At 35.3% G+C, this 14,890-nt stretch overlaps 1 protein-coding gene and 1 long non-coding RNA gene across 3 annotated transcripts in view; one reads left to right on the top strand and one right to left on the bottom strand.

The window, feature by feature from the left end:
- The window catches only part of LOC149902221 (monocarboxylate transporter 14), a 31,776-nt gene extending 20,921 nt beyond the window's left edge, over nucleotides 1-10,855 (bottom strand). For both annotated transcript variants that reach the window (XM_090109839.1, XM_090109840.1), the window contains exon 1: nucleotides 10,500-10,855. The gene's annotated coding sequence lies outside the window, so the exon portion shown is untranslated. The remainder of the gene's footprint in view (nucleotides 1-10,499) is intronic.
- A 1,235-nt stretch (nucleotides 10,856-12,090) lies between these two features.
- Nucleotides 12,091-12,675, top strand: LOC149902220 (uncharacterized). The gene is made up of 2 exons (XR_016457546.1): nucleotides 12,091-12,176; nucleotides 12,445-12,675. It is a non-coding gene; the product is annotated as an uncharacterized LOC149902220 (long non-coding RNA).
- The last annotated feature ends 2,215 nt before the right edge of the window (nucleotides 12,676-14,890 follow it).

Raw genomic sequence — 14,890 nt, 5'->3', positions numbered from 1 at the left:
AAAAAATAAGCTCACGTTTTACCAATCTGTTTTAATTCCAAATTTACTCCAATTCGATCTAGTGAAAGAGGCACAGCCAAAGAAACAGACTAAACATAAATTATTAATTTTACACGATTTTTCAACAAATAATAAGATCATCTTATTTAATATTCTGTCTTTAATTCTAGAATGTTAATAAAGTTTTGAGTTTTTTTTTTTTTTGTTTTTTTACAACCATCATTTCAGTCAGAAAGCCGAAAGAGGACAACGACCTTACTCGACGTCAGTAGTCGAATGCAGTGTACGATTTAATATTTGATAGCTTGTCCGCCTCAGCCTCTCGTGAAGTCGTGAGCTGCACAACGAATTATTCAAATAATTTTTTAATTTTTATTAAATAATAAAAGTGAAAAATACAAGACTTCTTTATATTATAATATCACTACATAGTATAAAACAAAGTCGTTTTCTCTGTCCCTATGTATGGACATAGGGACAGAGAAAACGACTTTGTTATATATGTATATTATATACAGTATGTTTAAATCTTTAAAACTACGCAACGATTTTGATGCGGTTTTTTTAATAAATAGAGTGATTCAAGAGGAAGGTTTTAGTATATAATTTATTACGTTTTAGACAAAGCGGGCGAAGCCGCAGGCGGAAAGCTAGCGCTACATAAAATATTATCATAAGTCATAACAAAAGCTATGAACTGTTTCTATGAATCGTAATGAAAAGAAATAAAAAAAATGCCATAACATATTAGTAACAATTTTATTTTTTTTTTAGTAACAACAAACTCTTGAATTATCAGTACTAACATAATAGCTATCAAGTATCATCGTAAATTTAAAAAATAACAGAATTCTCTGAAATAATCATGGAGGTATTATCTTTTTATGTGGCCATAAATTATATTTACGTACAAGTCGAATTGGCCGAACCATCAGTCTACACAGAATTTGCACCTAACTAATATTTGCCATTTATCAAATTCCGGTTTCACATTACCTGTTCTTATATAACAATATTTCCATATTTTAAAACACTTAGATACGTATAATGTGTTGTTTATACGCAAAATTTAACACACTTCCAATGAGACGATTTTTCTTTGTGGGTGTGAGACGTGAATGTCGCAAATACATGTTTATTGTATACTAAATTAGCCTTTCAATGTATCGCTTAAAATTTTATTATTAAATCGAAGGCCACTCAGACTTTATACCTACGTGACCCCCAACACGTAAACAATATATCATCAGTGAAGAGATCTTTTAAATCGAATTGTAGTTCATTCACAATGCTGATTAATATCATATGTACCTATTTAATATGTAACATCCTCACAAGGCGCATAACGCATTGCTATCAGATAAAAAAACAAACGATGCTGAGATTGAATGCTGTAAACACTCCTAAATGTCGGTCAATGGGACCCTTAGTCCTGTCAAGGCAATCAAGAACTTTATCAGCCTCAAACACTTCAGACATCATATTATTGCACAATAATCACGTGCATTGAGATTGATCTTTAAAAATTATCAGTTAACTAGGTAGGTACCAATACTATACTATTATCTGTGTTTATAATACATAATAAATACACAATATTGCATAGATAATTAAATTATCAATACATAATTGTAAAATTTACGATCGATTGTATAATATATCTAAGGCATTTTTACCAATGCATTTATCAGTATAATAATTATTGTAAAGTAAATTTTTAATAAGATTTTAAAAAATCACTGATCATTTCTAATATTTTATATAGACTACAAGCCCGCATATGAAAAAAATATGGGTCAAATGAACCACCACGGGACATATCTAGTACGAAAGAAGAGCAAAAAATAATAAGATTCATCACTATGCCGTCACTTGTAAGCTGTCCAACTGAGTGCAGATGAGAATTGAAAAGTACAGGTAGACTCGGTAAATTTTGGTCATATATTTTTGTACGGCATTCTTAACCATCGATAGATCCATTAAAAATAATAAGGAACCGCTCAGTGCCGTACAAAAATGTTGGTCCACCAAGTCGGAATTTTTATTTAATTTCCGAGAGTTACCGGGGGTAAATTTGGTCATTTGACCATGTACGGCATCTGTGTCATACTATTGCTATACTGCTTTTAATCCATTATTCCGCAACGCCGTACAAAAATCATGGGGACAAGGGGAATAAATCGAGAGTTGCAATCCCCTCTCTTTCCCCACTCCAGGGGGTCATTTGACTAAGTACGGCTTCGGTTCCAAAACATTATCTAGCACTCAAAAGTACTATTAAAAGCAATGCCGTCAAAAAATAATTGTTCTTTTAAATGTATACCAATAATCATCTTAATTTCATCGAATTCTTGATATAAAGAGCTGTAAGGTCATTAGACCCTGTACGGGAACTTTTTTTTTAACATGATATTGTAAAATTCAATTGTTGTATAGTATTGCCGTTCAAAAGAAACCGTTCTAAAAAAAGTTATGGAGAAATGCAAAACCAGAAATTTTGTTAAAGTTTAAACATCGTAGATTAATGAAATATAATAGTTTTCTACACTTTATTCGTTGTTTTAAATAGTATAAACATAGATAAATTAGGAAAAAACGATGCCGTACATTTTTGTGCACACCACATCTTTTAGGCTGATGAAAGCGACGAAAGCTACAATTTTAAGGGTGCTTTATGGCCATTTGATACAGTACGGCATTAACATATTTTTACCCAACTACGGCAAAGCAAAAGGAGGGTTATGGTTTTGACAGGTCATGTATGTATGTTCATCTATTCCCTCGTAACTTCTAAACTACTTATCAGAATTCGACAAATGACATATCATTAGAAGCGTCTGAATTGTTCACTGGATAACCAGCGACCAGCTAGCTAAAGGCTATATGGGGTTTCACAAAATCTAATGTGGCGCCCTCTAGAGGACAAAACATACAGAGTAAAAAAATAAAGTTAAGATAAATATGCCGTGTTTGGTATCATTTGAAAGCGCTTTACTTGTACATTTTGAATATGTATATATTACTAGCATTTGCTTGTGACTTTACCTGTATTCATGGGCTGATTGCATATAATTCACATCTTTTCGTTCATAGCTTTTTTATTAGTTCATCAATTTAACGGAGTCCATTCCACTTGACTCCGACTTTCCAAGGTGATAATTAACCACCTCGAGCTTCTTAATATTAATGTATATTTATATTTTATTATCAAAATATAAAGCAAACATTTCGTTATATGGATTTTTTCTTTTTCAGATTTTTGCCCTTTGAACCAACGAAAATGTACGGCACATGAAAAAATATTATCTATGCATAAAATACTTTAAAAATAAATTTATTTCGTGTTGTGTCAAATGACCCCCTGGAGTGGGGAAAGAGAGGGGATTACAACTCTCGATTTTTTCCCCTTGTCCCCATGATTTTTGTACGGCGTTGCGGAATAATGGATTAAAAGCAGTATAGCAATAGTATGACACAGATGCCGTACATGGTCAAATGACCAAATTTACCCCCGGTAACTCTCGGAAATTAAATAAAAATTCCGACTTGGTGGACCAACATTTTTGTACGGCACTGAGCGGTTTCTTATTATTTTTAATGGATCTATCGATGGTTAAGAATGCCGTACAAAAATATATGACCAAAATTTACCGAGTCTACCTGTACTTTTCAATTCTCATCTGCACTCAGTTGGACAGCTTACAAGTGACGGCATAGTGATGAATCGTATTATTTTTTGCTCTTCTTTCGTACTAGACATGTCCCGTGGTGGTTCATTTGACCCATATTTTTTTCATATGCAGGCTTGTAGTCTAATAGACTTATAATACCTATATTAGGACGATTCAAAATAAAGATCACAAACAGGTTCTTAAATCTCACATTATACAATATTATTCAATGTGTATATTATTATAATTGATACACTAGACTAGAAAATTGAAACGTTTTGCTAGTGTACCTAGTTCTATAGGTAATAAATGTTGTATTTAATGTACCTACCTATCATCAAATTTATTATTCATTGGTTGTTTTATATATGAAAGGACACTGTTCATGTATGTGCCATGTGGGTCACACAAATAGATCTGTGGTAATCTATGGTCAATGTAAAAAAGTCAATTTCATGCGTGTTGCGTACATATTTACTGTGGCACCGGTAAACAATCTAGGAGTCCTAGATTCATGTCGGCTTTCTCTAATAAAAAAGCTCTTAGGTCGACAGACAGACGTTAGACGACAAACGTGTAAACAGATATGCGGCTAAGACCCTATTTAGTCACGTAGGTATACCTAGATTATGGCATAGACACACAGTAAAAGCTCTCTTATAAGCCCTGTATTTTTGAATGAAGCTTCATTATGTTGATTGCAATTATTAGGACAAGTGAGCAATGTTAAACTTAGGCTCATTGGCGTACGTCTGAGTTCTGAATTCTGATACATGTTATGGACCCATATTTTTTTTTTGTTTGTTCGCTTCGATTAAATATCTCATGTTTAATTACTAAGTAACAATGACTGATTAAATAAACGTAAGTCAATACCTAAATAAAGTTTATAGGTAATTAATAATTATTATATACGTACAAAGATAAGATACTAAATAATGATCAATGATGTTCTTACCAGATTTAAGCAGTCGTAGAAGATGCAGACAATACGATTATAATAACACAATAAGTACATATCAATACGATTTTGAGGTTTATATTCGGTAAAAAACAATCAATGCCAACCGCAAGTTATATTTGCGATAACATAGACGTCAGGTTAGCGATACTCCACAAAATGTTCACGACCTGTGTTGGTGATATTTGACGCACATTCGTGTTATTGTATACGGCAATAAGATATAGCTAGAATTTAAGATACCTATCTATAACACATCGAGAAAAAGACTTCCTAATAAAATGCCGTTTCAAATTTCAATCATGAATAATACGCTCGGGGAAACCTGGCAGGTGACAATACGTATTTTTGTAAAGTTTTAAATTCTTTGAAACGTTGGGCAATACCCTTCGTAGTTCGTGATGACATCACAAAAACGACAACGGAATGAAACAAAGGGCAAATTTGTTACGATATAACGCTTGTGTTGGTCTTTAGGAATTACTAGCTGCGCTCCGCGGTTTCATCCGCGTGGCTTCACTCCTGTTGGTCTTAGCGTGGTGATATTATCGGTGATACTATCGCCTTCCTCGATGAATGGGCTATCTAACACCAAAATAAATTTTCAAATCGAAGTAGTAGATGATCCTGAGATTAGCGCGTTCAAACAAACAAACAAACTCTTCAGCTTTATAATACAAGTATAGAGTTTCAGTTATAAAATATACCTAACTACTAGAAATTTTACTTGAGTAGAAATATACCGAGCTTGTGGGCCACCTGATGGCTAGTTTTAGTAGCACCACCCAAAAGCAGGTATATGCCAACCTATATCAATAAAACAAAATATGTATGTTGTAAACGTGGCCGCCTATCTCCTATCTCCTAATAAATAACAAGTGGGAGTAATAAATAACAAGTATTTATAAGTGGGAGTCGAGCACGCTTCGGCATGAATTGGGCCAGCTCGCACCGGGGAAGGTACCACACCCCCACAGAAGATCGGCGTGAAATAGTGGCATGAAAATGCCATTGTGTTTCGTACGATGAGTGGGGGCACCGGAGGCCCGTATCCCTCTCCTACCCATCCCAATCCCTTCCCAATATTTCCCGTGTTAATCCTTTACAATACCCATCCTCCCCTCCTCTCCTCATATCCTCCTCTTAAAATAAAAACATGGCAGCGGATTTAAATTTTAGACTACCCCAGGAGGGTACTAACCTCACTAGTGTTAGAGAATCCCTCCCTGAGTATCAAAACTCAGGCTGCCCTACGTACTCTGGGGAGGGCAAAAATCCGCTTAATAAACCACCTAAGCGTAAAAGGCGCAAAAAGTCATCAAGACCACCACCTGTGCTATCAGTAGACTTCTGCAATGTGAGAGGCTTACACTCCAACCTCAATGCCGTCCACCACCACCTGGAGACGGCAAAGCCAGACTTATTATTTCTGACAGAGACCCAAATTCGTCCTCCTCTTGACACATCATACCTTCACTACCCAGGTTACAAACTGGAGCACACTTTTATTCCTAAAGCTGGTGTATGTGTTTTTGTAAAGGAAGATATTAGTTGTCGTCGCATCAACAATCCCGTCAACTCTAACCTGTCGACTCTCTGGCTTCGTATAGACTGCAATGACCATCCTCGGATCTATGCGTGCGTGTACAGGTCGCATAGTGGTGATGCTGAAACCGATCGGCTTATGGAGCACCTTCAAATCACAGCTGACGCAGTACTCGAAAAGATCCCCTCTGCTGAAATCATCGTCTTAGGCGATTTTAATGCCCATCATATTCAATGGTTAGGGTCACGGCTTACTGACCATGCGGGGAGATCAGTTTACGACTTTGCATTGGCTAATGGTCTAAAACAACTGGTGGCTTCGATCACGCGGCTGCCTGATAACGTGGACCATACTCCTTCCATGCTAGACCTCCTGCTCACCTCCCATCCGGATAACTATCGGGTCGATATAGTCGCCCCTCTAGGCACATCAGACCATTGCCTGATTCGCAGTGTGGTGTCAATCTTGCGCTCAAGGCGGCCCCGATCAGGTGGCTGCCGTCGCGTTTGGCACTACAGAGCGGCTGATTGGGATGGGATGCGGGAGTTCTTTTCATCCTACCCCTGGAAGCAAGTTTGTTTTGCACACGATCCTAGTGCTTATGCTGACTCTGTCGCGGATGTGATACTGCAGGGAATGGAACTTTTCATACCGAGTTCTGTAGTTCCCATCGGCGGCAAGTCTCAGCCTTGGTACGGTCATCTCTGCAAAGTGGCTTTTCGCCAGAAGCAGGAATGTTTCCGTAATTGGGCAGACGCATTATTAAAACAGGATCCGAATACCAGTGCTCTTAAAAAACAATATAACTTTGCCTCCAGACACTACAAAAGGAAAATAAGCATTGCAAAGTCCGAGTTTATAAGCGGCATTGGCAAGAAACTGACACGCTACCCTTCTGGTAGCCGAGCTTTCTGGTCACTTGCTAAAGCCGCCCAAGGAAACTTCTGTCAGCCGACGTTCCCACCTCTGCGACGGGAAGATGACACCTTGGCACACTCGCCCAAAGAGAAAGCCGACCTATTGGGCGCTCTCTTCGCGTCCAATTCCACCTTGGACGATGGGGGAAAGGTACCGCCTACCATCTCGCGGTGCCAGTACTTTATGTCCGATGTGCGCTTTACACAAAGTAAAGTGCGAAAAGTACTTTTCTCTCTCGACACCCATAAAGCGAGTGGCCCGGATGGTATCCCTGCAATTGTCTTGAGAACGTGTGCTCCAGAATTGGCTCCCGTTTTTGCACACTTGTTTCAACACTCGTATGATGTCGGCATTGCCCCTGCTTCGTGGAAAACCGCCGCAGTGCACCCGATCCCTAAGAAAGGCGATCAATCGTACCCCTCTAACTACAGGCCCATTGCTATTACCTCTTTGCTCTCAAAAGTTATGGAAAGCATAATCAACCGTCAGCTCTTAGGTTACCTAGAGGAGAACCAGCTGATCAGTGACCATCAGTATGGCTTTCGCCATGGACGATCAGCTGGTGATCTCTTGGCCTTACTAACCCACCGATGGGCTGCGGCTATTGAGAGTAAAGGGGAGGCACTAGCCGTTAGTCTTGACGTCGCAAAAGCCTTTGATCGGGTGTGGCACCGGGCTCTTCTTTCGAAGCTTACATCATATGGACTCCCCGAGAAGTTACGCACATGGATAGCCAGCTTTCTTGCAGCACGAAATATTCGGGTCTTGGTCGACGGATCGAGCTCGGATCTTATGCCTGTGAACGCTGGCGTCCCCCAAGGCTGTGTTCTTTCACCCACACTATTCCTTCTGCATATCAATGACATGTTACAAATTAGTAACATTCATTGCTATGCAGATGATAGTACTGGAGACGCCTCTTACACTGGCCATGCTAACTTCTCGCAAGAAACTGTTGATGAGTGCAGAAACACTCTGGCGTTGAGAATTGAAACTCTTTTGGGAGAAGTTTCAGAGTGGGGTCGTCAAAACCTCGTCGAGTTTAACCCCGCTAAGACGCAACTGTGTGCTTTTACGGCCAAAAAAAAGCCATTTGAATCAGCTCCCCTCTTTTTGAACACTCCCCTCAGCGTCAAGCCTAGCATCGCAATTCTTGGCGTCAATGTTTCTAATGATGTTCAGTTTCGCGATCATTTGGAAGGTAAAGCTTCTCTAGCTTCTAAAAAACTGGGCGTCCTTAATAGAGCGAAGCGGTACTTCAAGCCTGATCATCTTCTTTTACTTTATAAAGCTCAGATACGGCCACACATGGAGTACTGCTCACATCTCTGGGCTGGTGCCCCGTTTTACCAACTCCTTCCACTTGATCGCGTACAACGTAGAGCAATTAGAATGGTTGGCGATCCAAGACTTAGCGATCGGCTTGACCCTCTTGCTTTGCGTAGGGACATTGCCTCGCTGTGTGTCTTCTATCGCATATACCATGGGGAGTGTTCAAATGAGCTATTCGAGCTCATACCTGCTGCGGAATTCCATCACCGCACCGCCCGCCACAAAGCCAAGTTCCATGCACATCATTTGGACCGCTGGCGAACGAGTACCGTACGCTTCTCGCGTCACTTTTTTCCACGTACCACCACCCTGTGGAACAGTCTACCAAGTTCGGTATTCCCGCACTTATATGACATGGACTTATTTAAAAAGAGAGCCTACACCCACCTTCGAAAGTCGGTAACAGTCTCACAAAGGTAACTTTGTGAGTGCTCATGGGCGGTGGTGATCACCTCACTAGGTGACCCACCTGCTCCGTTACCCGCTCTATTATAAAAAAAAAAAAAAAAAAAATAGGATGAAATAGAACTTAACTACCCGTGACAAATCACAACAGAACAAGTGCTAAATAGATGAAGCAAATCTTTGCCATTTTTTTTTCTTAGGGATATGATCTTTCTATGATTATGAATATTGTGTAAGTATTTGCTTAGTCCCCTAATTCTTTTAAATTTATTGATAGTTTTAATATTAAAAAAATGAAAGAACTGAGTTCTTATGGGTAAAGGTTGAGGGTATCATACCTATATGTAATTAGAAAATTCTTATTGTTATTGTCTTAAGTCATTATAATTATAATATGTAACATTTTATTCATAAAAACCAGAATCTAAAAATTGAATAAAATTATAAAAATAAGTTCAATATAAGAATTAAGTCAAATTCAAATGATATTTTTCTGGCTAAATGCATGTTTATTTTAATTGTGGCGGGCATACAAATTTCACAAACACTTTTAATTAGCTGAATGTTACAGAACAATTAAGTAATGAAAATAAGGAAATGCCTATTAAGGTAATTAATGTCAATAGACTCTTTAGTTTTTATATCAAACAATCTAATCTAGATGATGATAAAAAAAAACAATTAGGTACGGTCTACATTGAACAAACTTCTAATTTTGCTTTATTGTCTAATCATAAATGTGTTTCCTTTGAACTAATAATAATAATACAATATACTTATACATAAAAATTTAATCCCCAAAGGCAGCCACAATGAAAGAAGGGTTATAATGCAAGTTTTTATCTGTAACGGCAGAATATATGATTCTTTTAATTTACTTCATTTTTTAACTTTTTAGGACTACTTTCTTTGTACAAATTGCATTACTAATTAGTAAGAGTTAGTGAGTAATTAATATAGATCATCTCTCCGTGTACTGTCATGAAAATGGGAATTAACTATATTGCAGTTCTTTGTTATGAAATCAACACCTACTTTTAATATTTTGATGCCGACTGTATTTTATTGATTTGACATTTGAAATTTTTTATATAGTAAAGGAAAATTAAACATGCATGACAAAGGTTAATTCGGAGGAATTGAATGAATGGTTTTGAGTGTTTATTTTAAGGATGATCACAACTTCCGTTGCAATTTTATATATTTTTTGTGTATTAATTAATATTTACTTGAATTCAAAACAGTTTCATCAATGTAGTGCACATGTGAAAGGTATTTAAAAAATAAAAATATACTTAAAAACAAATTTTTATTTAGTTAAGGCTACTTTCTTAACTTTTCAGCTAACTACAGTGTATAGCGTCTACAGTGTATTACACTATTTACTGGGTTTATTTTTCTAAGTTATTGAAATGTAGGTACAATATAATATGATGAGCTATTATTAAGAAACATAGAGAAAATATAAAATTTACCTGAAGGATTTTGTGCATTCTAACGACAGCCGGGCTCAATGGGCAAAAATAAATACACATTACACAAATTCTTTGTAATAATAAATATACGATCTTGGCAATATCTATGCCAAGTCTAACAAACCACGATATTTTTATAATTTTGTATGTTAATTTTATATTTTGTGATATAAATATAAGATTTTACTTACCGTGCTAAAAAGAAGTCCCATATATGCAGTTACGAAATATTCAGTTTCACAATATCACCGTTAACATTTTTTAGCACACTTTAAAAATAATCATTTAACTATAATTGCAGGATAATAATACTGTTGTCAAAATTAAAAGTAACTATCAAATAACTTTTGTCAAATCAATTCTTGCAACGAATATTAACAAAAAGCACGAAAAACTTATGACCACAGCTTATGACACAAAACTACAACTGTTTTGATAACCTGGTTCTTTGTTAATTCTCTCTCATATGTTTTCCCTCGTTGCACATTTCTTCGAATCTTTGGTTGGTAACTTGGTAGTTTGGAACTATCTATGCGACTCGGTAGCTACTGCTTATTGGGCAAAAAAATAGGGATGTGATTGGCACAAAGTTTAATCGATACTGCAGATAAATACTTGTAATCGATTTTATTACTCGGATCTTGATCAAAGCGTTAATATAATTTTCTACGTACATATTGAAATATTTGTACTACAACTATTTTTGTTAAAGGTAAAACACCTTGATTACATTAATTGATTTCTCCATTCTTTAATTCTATTTCATTTATTCAATACTTTATCATTTCAGAAGAAATATTAATATGTAAAAAGGCTATTATCATTGAATCTTATTGAATTGGCTTTTTCATCTGGAAGAAAAATAGTACTGATTACACTGAAAATATAATATAATAATCTTATCGACATTTACACACAACCCTAGAACTCTCGAAATACAGACAATATAAATTAACTTGCGGAATCACAAGATGGCACTGTATAAATGAATACTACCTTGTAAATTATTTAATTAAATTAATACTAATGCATTAAAATAAATTTATATAACAGTAATGTTTATATATTTTAAATTAAATTTATTTTATTACAACGTTTAAGTTAAAATAAAAACCCGAATGTAAGGTTTTTGTCACAGAATACAAAACATGTGCTTTATTGTAGTTCTGTGAGTCAACGCTAGATGTCGTTATTTTTATATTACCTATATATAAAAACACAGACTAATAATAATATACTACATATGAGCGTTTTCAAAAAAAAGTGTACCCCTCACTTTCGGCCTGTCCCCTGTGTTTCAAGTCGAATAACAAGTAAAATTTATATGATGGCTAATTATTTTAATGCTTGAAAAGTATTAAATACATCATAATTTGATAAATGCAAACAATTAATTCACGGAAACATTGCGTACTATTTTTTAAATAATCATTTTTAAAACTAAAGTGTCAGTTTTTGGCGTGTCCCCATCCAAGTTCTTCGATGTTAGAGAAGCGATTCTAAAAAGTTTTATACCAAGGTACCATAAGTTTTAGTGTCGTCTAAAAGTACATTTATTTGCGAATCGTGGCATGTAGTTCATAATTAAGGCCTTATAATCGTTTAAAAGCAATTTGATTTCCAAAAATATCTTAAAAAGTGGTACCGACCGGACATGTCGGGTTTATCACGGCTAATAATGCCACTTACAATTTTTAGATTACTATTTGAATTTTATAAATGGCAAAATTATCGTTTACTTTCACCATCCGCCAATTTAAAAAAGCTTATTTTCAAATACAGTTCGAGTAAAACAGAAGTGTTTTGTGAGTGCAACGGCCGTTGCAATTTCTACTGTCTGGTTTGAGACATATTATTACTTGATACAGGTAAGTAAACATCGTTTAAATACTTTCAGAAGATGAGCAATATATTCATTAACCGTTATTTACATTTGATAATCAGTGTAGGCACATTTTTTCGTCAGAATATAATTTTGACTAAAAACTGAAAAGAAAACGTCACGTCAGGTTTGCAACATTTTCCTTCGTGACCTATAAGGCTGACAAGAAAAGTCGCAAAACTGCAGCATAAAGCCAAGTCTAGATTGTCATTGTAATATTCTTCATAATTTTTATAATTTTTTCATATTTTTAGGTTTCACTAATCTCGGGACCAAAAAGGACATGTATAATTTGCAAAAAATGGTATTGCAATGAATGCGTTGGTCAGCAGGTATACCCTGAATACATAATATGTGATACATGTATGGAAAGTTAAAAGGTGTAGGTAGTGTAACTCTGAGTTTTACCCTAAAATTGATACTGTGTCAAACTGTGTGTTGGTGTATTTTTTTTATGAGACTAAAATAAAATTTTTGTAAACGTATTCTCGGTTTTATTTTAACCATGTTAATTGGATTCAATATAAACCTAGCCTTATAAAAAATGGTCTATCGGTTTTGCGACAGTCCCCCGTTTTGCGACAAGAAAAATTTTAGTTTTTACACTTTTTTATTATAAGGGACACAAATAATTTGATTTCAATATTGAAAATGGTTTAACTGTTCCGAATTAAAATAATCACTTTGCCGATTTTAATCGAAATGTATTAAGTATCGTAAAAGTAACGGCTACTTTGGCATCAGCTGTGGCAAAACAGAACTTAAAGCTAGTTTAATAGGAATTTTAATTATTTGTCGACTTCAATTTTCTATTTTTTAAATAATGTATGTTATAATCTTCGTAACACAATCAAAATATTTTGCGTCTTTCTTCGTAGTTAATAGTTATATGAGCATTGATGACTGTCGCAAAACTGACACTTTTTTTCACAGTCCCAATTTATTTTGATGATTTCTCGTAAATCAAATTAATCTGCAAGCAATTAAATATAATTTCACTTACTATGATGTATATTTAAAATTTCTAAATCAAAATTTTATTAAAAATGCAACATTTAAAATTTATCCATAAATTCAGCCATGGTACACTTTTTTTTGAAAACGCTCATATACAAATAAAAATGAAACCCGTTTTCCTTGGTTACGGCATGCATCACGCGTGAACGGGTGCACCGATTTCGATAATTATTTATTTTATAATAAATATTCTTTGAAGTACGAGGATGGTTCTTAAATGGAGAGAAAAACATGAACATGTACCACGGCGAAGCCGGGGCGGACCGCTAGTTTACAATATTATTGATTATGGAATTGGTATCAAGGTGGTAAAACTACGTTAAAAATAAAGTAAGAAGTAACTAGTAAAGAAAATTCTTAAGAATAAAAACTATCAACTTTGTTTGAAACCAAATCGACATCTCAAAGTACCTACATTATGTAGAATAATCTAACAGCCATGGACGTATAAAAAAAGACGGACGGTATAATATCGCCTAAATATTAAGTGAAGCCTAGTAATGGCGGCGAAACATCCATGCGTGTGTGCCATGTTGCCATGGCAACAGCTGTGTTGATGACAATGGCGGCTGTATTTTTTTCTATAAATTTTGCCGTAATAATTTTGTCATTAAAACATAAAAGAAATAACTTGCTTCCCTGTGGAATGTAATCCCTTGTGTTTTGTTATTTAAAATTGTACTGTTGCGACACCATTTAACCACGCAAGACGGCATTTTAAATATTTTTTGTGAAACAGTGACGCAGTTAATCAGTCGGTAGTTCACGACGTAATGGCGGCCGACTAGCTTACTATGGTGAGAGTGTGTGCGTGTTTATTGTCTTTACGCGATCGCTAGCTTACTATGGTGGCTTCACGTTGTTTGTTCGTAATACGGCGTCCGTCTTTTTTTATACGTCCATGCTAACAGCTATGGCATTCAAGATGGAGAATAGGGTTGAAAAAGTTTCCACGGCTTTACGCTCTTTTTGAATTTACGCTGGCGGTTTTCTAAAAAATATTTTGTAGATTCATTTTGAGCCTATATTATACCTATTTCCTTATTACTATTTTTTTCTAGTTCATACATACTACAGGTAAATTAGCTTGGAGAAATTTTTGCATATGTAGTGGTGTGTATATTACTCAGATCTTAGAGCGCGTTTCCACTATATCGTTCTGGCCTATACAAAAATGTTTCGATATCCTAACATTACTATTTAACTTTATACTTATTCCTAGCAACACTTTTGTTTTCAATAAAAACAAGTTTTTATTTGAAAGAAAATGGTTTTGACTTTATAAAAAAAAATATATCATTCAATTTTACGTCCTTGAGCAAACGACAAGGCGACTACCGTGAAACAATAAAATATCGTGTCCATAATAATTTGTTTCATAATTAATATTTGACCATAATAATTACGAAACAAAACAAATAAATAAATCGTCACTTGATAGTGGAAAGTGGAAACACGCACAAAACCAGAATAAACCAGTTTACGCTGTCCGCAGGTGCCACGTGCAGTCGTTTGGTAGCGTTAGAACATAAAGCACATTTCATTCAAAAATTATAATTATTATGTACGTAGTTTAATTGATAAATTTTGTATTTGTTGATTGTTGTTATTATTTGTTATTATTGTTATAATATTTGTTGAAGTGAATTACATGTCCCGCAGCCGGAGGCCCCAAATGAAAAC

The sequence above is a fragment of the Colias eurytheme genome, chromosome 15 (assembly GCF_061535395.1).
Source record: "Colias eurytheme isolate Ceu_HAF_F1 chromosome 15, ilColEury1 Martin Lab GWU primary, whole genome shotgun sequence".
NCBI lineage: Eukaryota > Metazoa > Arthropoda > Insecta > Lepidoptera > Pieridae > Colias > Colias eurytheme.
This window is presented reverse-complemented; position numbering and strand designations above follow the sequence as displayed.